The 6,000-nt window shown below is 38.5% G+C and overlaps 1 protein-coding gene across 3 annotated transcripts in view; it reads right to left on the bottom strand.

Moving 5' to 3' along the window:
* LOC107697498 (protein 4.1-like) overlaps positions 1-6,000 on the bottom strand; it is a 90,386-nt gene that overhangs the window by 49,510 nt on the left and 34,876 nt on the right. The gene's annotated exons all lie outside the window — the stretch shown is intronic.

Genomic DNA, 6,000 nt, shown 5'->3' on the forward strand with positions numbered 1-6,000 from the left:
TGCGCTGCACGCAAACAGGTTGCACGTTCTTTCCGTTCCTGCACTTAAATCGTTTTTAATCACATTAAAATGCGAACGCAGGAATCGTTAAGCAGAATCGAAATGCAGGCGTCTTATCGAAAACCCGGTTCTTGGAAATTTGGAACCGGTTCTAAAATGGAACCGGTTTTCGATACCCAACCCTACTCAGAACACCTTCCACACACTAAACTACAAAACACAAGAAATGTTTGATAGCAGTTGCTTTACAGTTACTAATAATAAAAAGCCAAATGCTACAATACTTTTTCATATAGTACTTTGTTTCATATACTTTGTATAATAGTATCGATTTATTAAACACAACCGTGATTGTAAACTAATGATGAATGCTGAAGAATCTCTATGTTAGAAACAATAGTTTATTTCCAGATCCCTGATGTGTGACCGTTATGATTGTTAGAATGTATATCTGATACAGCTGTATTTTCTATTGGATATGACAGCAAATGTGTGGCTGTATGCAGGGCCCTATGATTTCCACAATACAGAAAGCACGAATGGAATCCAGTCCAGAATCCAGAAGGGAATTTACAATACAGCATGGAATGTCATGGAGTTTGGCATGACGATATGGACTAGTGTCTGTGAATATTAAAGCTCAAAAACACTGCTATTGAATATGAAGTCCAGCTGTCCTGTGTGTCTCTGTGTGAATGAGAGCTGCAGCTTCATATACTGTGACTTAAAGAAATGGTGACACAAATATTACTATTGTACGGTAGAATATACTTCTCAAAGTATTATTATTATTATTATTAATATAAGTAATAATAAAAGGAATACACTTTTTACATATCTTTTTCACATCTGTTTTCATTTAAACAGTAAATCTGTTGTGCACCTTTTCGTAGAAAAAAAAAAGACAGCAGAGCTCCTGAGAGAGGAGCTGTAAAAATATATTGAGATGGTTTTTGGTACTTATACCACAAATATATATTCTTAAGGACATCAAAACCTAAAATAAAACTCCAGAAAGGTGTACAATATGGGACCTTTAACACTGAACATTTTTAACATTCTAGCAGACACTATACCAACAAAGCACAATTTAACTTCAAATTAATAAGTTAGTAAAATAATAATTTTTGGCCATCAGACCCCCTTCTTGAATCAGGCATGCATTTTTATTTTTTTTTACTGTACAATTACAAGCAGCCTTGCTGAGAAGAGACTTCTTTTAAAACATTAGAAAATATTACAGATCCTAATTTGAACACTATGTGTGAATGTTATAATAAATGTATTAAAAAAGAGCTGTTGTAATGATTATTGTCATTATTATTGTCTTACTTTTTCTTTTCTTTTACAGAACAACAGTAACATTACAATACTAACATTTATGAATGTTGATAAGAGTTCTTGCTTTTTCTCAACTTTTATTTTGGCGGAAACGCGCAGGAAGACCTCAATGCTTATTTTTGTTGATAACAGATTTATAAATGAGTCTCATTACGAATACGTCGTACGTATCGCATTGTCACATGCCTTGTAAAAATTCATAAAAATGTGAGTGAGCAACGGACGACTGTATCAGCGCAGATTTTCCTCGCGCTTTGGACTTTGAACCCTGGTTAACAAGCAGATCTGCTGCGAGCTCGTGCAGCGCTGTCAGAATACATGCAATGCGCGCGTGTATTAGAAAACATAACGTTCTGCAGTTTATTTACTAACTGTTTAAGGCCATTTCGCGATTTCAATCATCATACAGTAACCAGCAACAATCAGCCCTTCCTCTTCTCATTGAAGACATGCGATGCAGTCCTAAACAGTCTCTCTGTCGTGCTTGTAATGATTATTGCCTCTTTCTCCGACAGTTTAAATGCTTCCACACCGCTGACGTGTGTGCTGCATAATAAAGAGTGCGCGCCTCTCACTCTGCGCTGCTTACTATTGTCATATTATTGTTCGCTACAATTTATTCGGTCTTTTCGCTTATTCCTGAAACCGAAAGAGCTTTTTTTGCTATTTTCGGCCGAATAATTTCAGTTGCCGAACATTCGGTGCATCCCTAATACTCGATTACTAAAATAATCGATAGCTACAGCCCTAGACCATTATATGGAATCTAGAAAAATTGAAATTTTGGAAAATAAAATGGATTTTTTTTTGTTTGATTTAACCATTAAAATGGAATCCAGAAAAAAAATAAACATAGTTAAATAAAAGTTATTCATTTTATATTTTCATAGAGCCATATATCAGCACTGAGGAACGGTTAGCTACATGTTTCTTAAGGCACAGCAACTTAAAAAAAAGTGTATTATTTCTGAGAGCAGACAGTGGGTGTGAAAACTGCAATGTCATGAAAAAAAAATCATGTGGGGGAGTCTGAGACTGTGAGAGACAGAGAATCAGTGAAGAATGAAAAGCATCAAAACACTCTTTCATGTTGAATCAAACCCCACCATGAGCAAACAGGCAGTACAGAGTGTCTGAGATCCACTGACACACAACACAAGCTGAACAAACACACAATGCAGCACTCATGAGACGACCCACGATGCACTGCAGGAACATCAGCAGCTGCTGACAGACCAATCAGCTGCCGGCTCGATGACATCAGCAACACTGAAACCGGTCAATAACTCACATCCTTCACGTTCAAACCATGAGAGAAATCTGCAGGTCAGTGTGTGAAAACATCTGCAGATCCCATCCTGGGCCGCTATAATGTCAGTACAGGCCTGAGTCAGGATCAACACCATAACCAATGTTACACAGATGAAAACACTGTCCTAGATCACATGGCATTGTTTTTATGAAGTTTTTGTTTTGGCATGTTGTTAAACAACAGTCACGTCCATTGAACTTGCTGTACTTCAGTCCCTCACAGCCTCGTTTTCATTCCCGCCAAAAAGAAACACGGCACTCTCCTGATTCTGAATCAGATCCACTGCACGTGTGCTCAAATCTCACACACACACACCTCAGGTTCACCAGGACGCTCATGAGCGCAACATTCCCTCAAGATGGGCTGAAAGAGAAGAGCTGGAGGAATTGTGGGAGTTTCTGAGAGTACACAGCTGTTACAACACACAGCAGAGAGACGTCCAGCTGACCCTCGGCCAGGGGAAAACCACTGACGCAAGCACAGCACAATACTACAGCAAACACACTGGGAGAGAGAGAGGAGACATGCGTGACATCAACATCATCCTCAAACACACGCATGTGACATGAGCGTGTGTGTGTGTGTGCAGGAGCAGCCACTGGGTCAAAGTAATACATGCACACAGGGCTCTACGCTTACTTTTCTTTTTAGGAGCACTTGTGCTCCTAACGTAAAAAATGTAGGAGCACGTTCAAAATTTTAGGAGCACCTTCTAAACAATTATCCAAAATGTTATCAAAAAGTAGCCTTCCCATTACGAGGTGATGTTTGACTCCTCTAACTTTATTAAAAGTATGTCATCTTTTGTCAAATTCTTACAAAAAATTTAACGCTGCTTTATCAGGCATATAACATGCAAGATGAAATGGTAATGACATCGAAAATTTTCTAAAGATAGTCTTCCTTCAGAAATACAGTGATATAAAAACACCCGTGCCTCGTTTTGATTTTTGTACGTGCTCATGTTTATTCAACGAAGCCTTTTGTAAAATCCGTCAGTTTTGATATTGTGGCGATCGCCACAAATAAATAAATGTATGGGAAACATCCCACAGCACAACCACCTGAGCCCAACTTCAGTCTACTCATCACCTTAACTTTAACTGCGTTTGTAGCCGGAGCCATAGCCAGACTGATAAACAAACACAGACCGGAAGTTAACTTCGGGCCAGGCGTGTGCGCCCGATGAAATGTCTAATAAAGCTTGAAGCATCAGAATCGGCATCGGTATCGGCCGATCACCATGACAAGAAATCGGTACTCAGTATCGGCTGCAAAAATCCTGATCGGAGCATCCCTAATTAATAGAGCTGTTGTAATTATTATTATTATTATTATCTTTTTTTATTTTATTTTAAAAATGCATAAAAATGCATAAAACAAATTTAGTGGGAAACAAATAAAAGTGAATAAGTGTAGGACTAAATCTCGTAAAATGATACACATTGCTCTCTTTATTGTTGCAAAATACATTAATGAAAACAAGTAAATGTATTTATATATAAATATAAACTATAAAATTAAAAGACATTTTTTAAAAATGTATAGCACAGTAATGGAGGCAGCAATATAGATACAGGAGTCCCATCTATCATATGCTGCTGCCTCCATTACTGTGCTATACAGTCCATTTGATTATTAATAGCCTTAATAGGACAGAACAAGAAACGCTATTAATAATCTTTCATTGCGCAAAAGTTTTATAATACGAAAAGCTCCAATACAGAGCGGCACAAAGCGCTTATGCACATCCCGTGCACAGAATGATGCGCTTGAAGCAACACATAGTCACAGCGCGCCGCATAGAGAAGTTCAAAACACAAGAGATACTGATGTGTAGTTTATTAAATCTGTGCGATAGTATATTGAGCCTTTTCTCGTCTGACCGATACCCGATCCAGCAGAAAATGCCAGTGTCGGAGCCGATACCGATCCTGAGTAACGGATCGATGCATCCCTACCAGAAACCTCATAAAGACAAGTATCATCATCATCATCATCTATAAGCAAGTCTAGAATAAGGAGCAGGACGGATAATTGACTGTGTGTGTGTGTGTGTGTGTGTCCGTCCTAACACACTAATCCCCAAATTGCAATGCTTGCAGATGACAATCAACACAAGCTGTCAAAACTAATCAGGATCCAGAGCCACACAAAACCACCTGTCCATCTGTCTGTTCGTCTCAAACACACACTACACATGAGTACTGATGTCGATTTAGCAATAACACAGCAGAAAATGGGTGATAAACGAGATCATTTCAGATCACAATACAATTTATGCTGATAAGCTCTGGTCGTTTTGACTCTATATGCATTAATCCAGTGGTTCTCAACCTTTTTTTCCACCGGGCCGCACTATGGTCCAAGTACAAGTCTCGCGGGCCGCACGCATATCATTAACATATTACGTCAGCAATACAAACCAACCTGATTTGATCCAGAGCCACACAAAACCACCCATCTGTCTGTCAGTCTCAAACACACCACGTGAGTATTGATGTTGATATTTCTGAGAGGAGTAACAGCAGAAAAGGGGTGATAAGCAATATAATTTTAGATCACAATACAATTTATGCTGATAACGATACTCCATATACATTAATCTATCTGCAGAAATAAATGCGACAGCAGCGGTCAGTGCATGTGTGATGAGTCTGTATGTTCTCTGTGTCTCTGTGTGAATGAACGAGGGCTGGAGTTTCATCTACTACACAAACGCAAACACACGTGACGCTTGTCTCACTGCATGAGGACATGAACTTCATCTCCAGAGCTGCTCTGAGAGGCACCCCAGCAGATTTACACTGTTTACTTTGAGAAAAACTATTATCAAATACACACTGAAACTATAAGATCTTCACGGCATTCCGTCATAATAAAAGTCTGGTTTAAACTGAAGCAATTATGACAGAAATTTAGAAATCACTACTGTATACTAAAATGTCTTTCTCCAAGTAGGGCTGGGCAATAATTCGCTAACGATAATTATCGCGATATAATTTTCCTTGATAAAACTATATGAAAGGGTTAGTTCACCCAAAAATGAAAATTAGTCCATAAATTACTCACCCTCAAGTCATCCTAGGTGTATATGACTTTTTTCTTTCAGACGAATCCAGTCGGAGTTATATTAAAAATTGTCTTTGATCTTTCAAGCTGTTTCATGGCACTCAGCGGGTGTTGCATGCATCAGTCCAAAAGAAGTGAAATAAAACAATTTTAAAAAGTGTCTCACACGGCTCCGGGGGGTGAACAAAGGCCTCCTGTAGTGAATCGATGCGTTTTTGTAAGAAAAATATCCATATTCAAAACGTAATAATCACTTTAATCTAGCTTGCGCCAAC

This window comes from Sinocyclocheilus anshuiensis, unplaced genomic scaffold (genome assembly GCF_001515605.1).
Source record: "Sinocyclocheilus anshuiensis isolate Anshui unplaced genomic scaffold, SAMN03320099.WGS_v1.1 scaffold1452, whole genome shotgun sequence".
In the NCBI taxonomy this organism is placed as follows: domain Eukaryota; kingdom Metazoa; phylum Chordata; class Actinopteri; order Cypriniformes; family Cyprinidae; genus Sinocyclocheilus; species Sinocyclocheilus anshuiensis.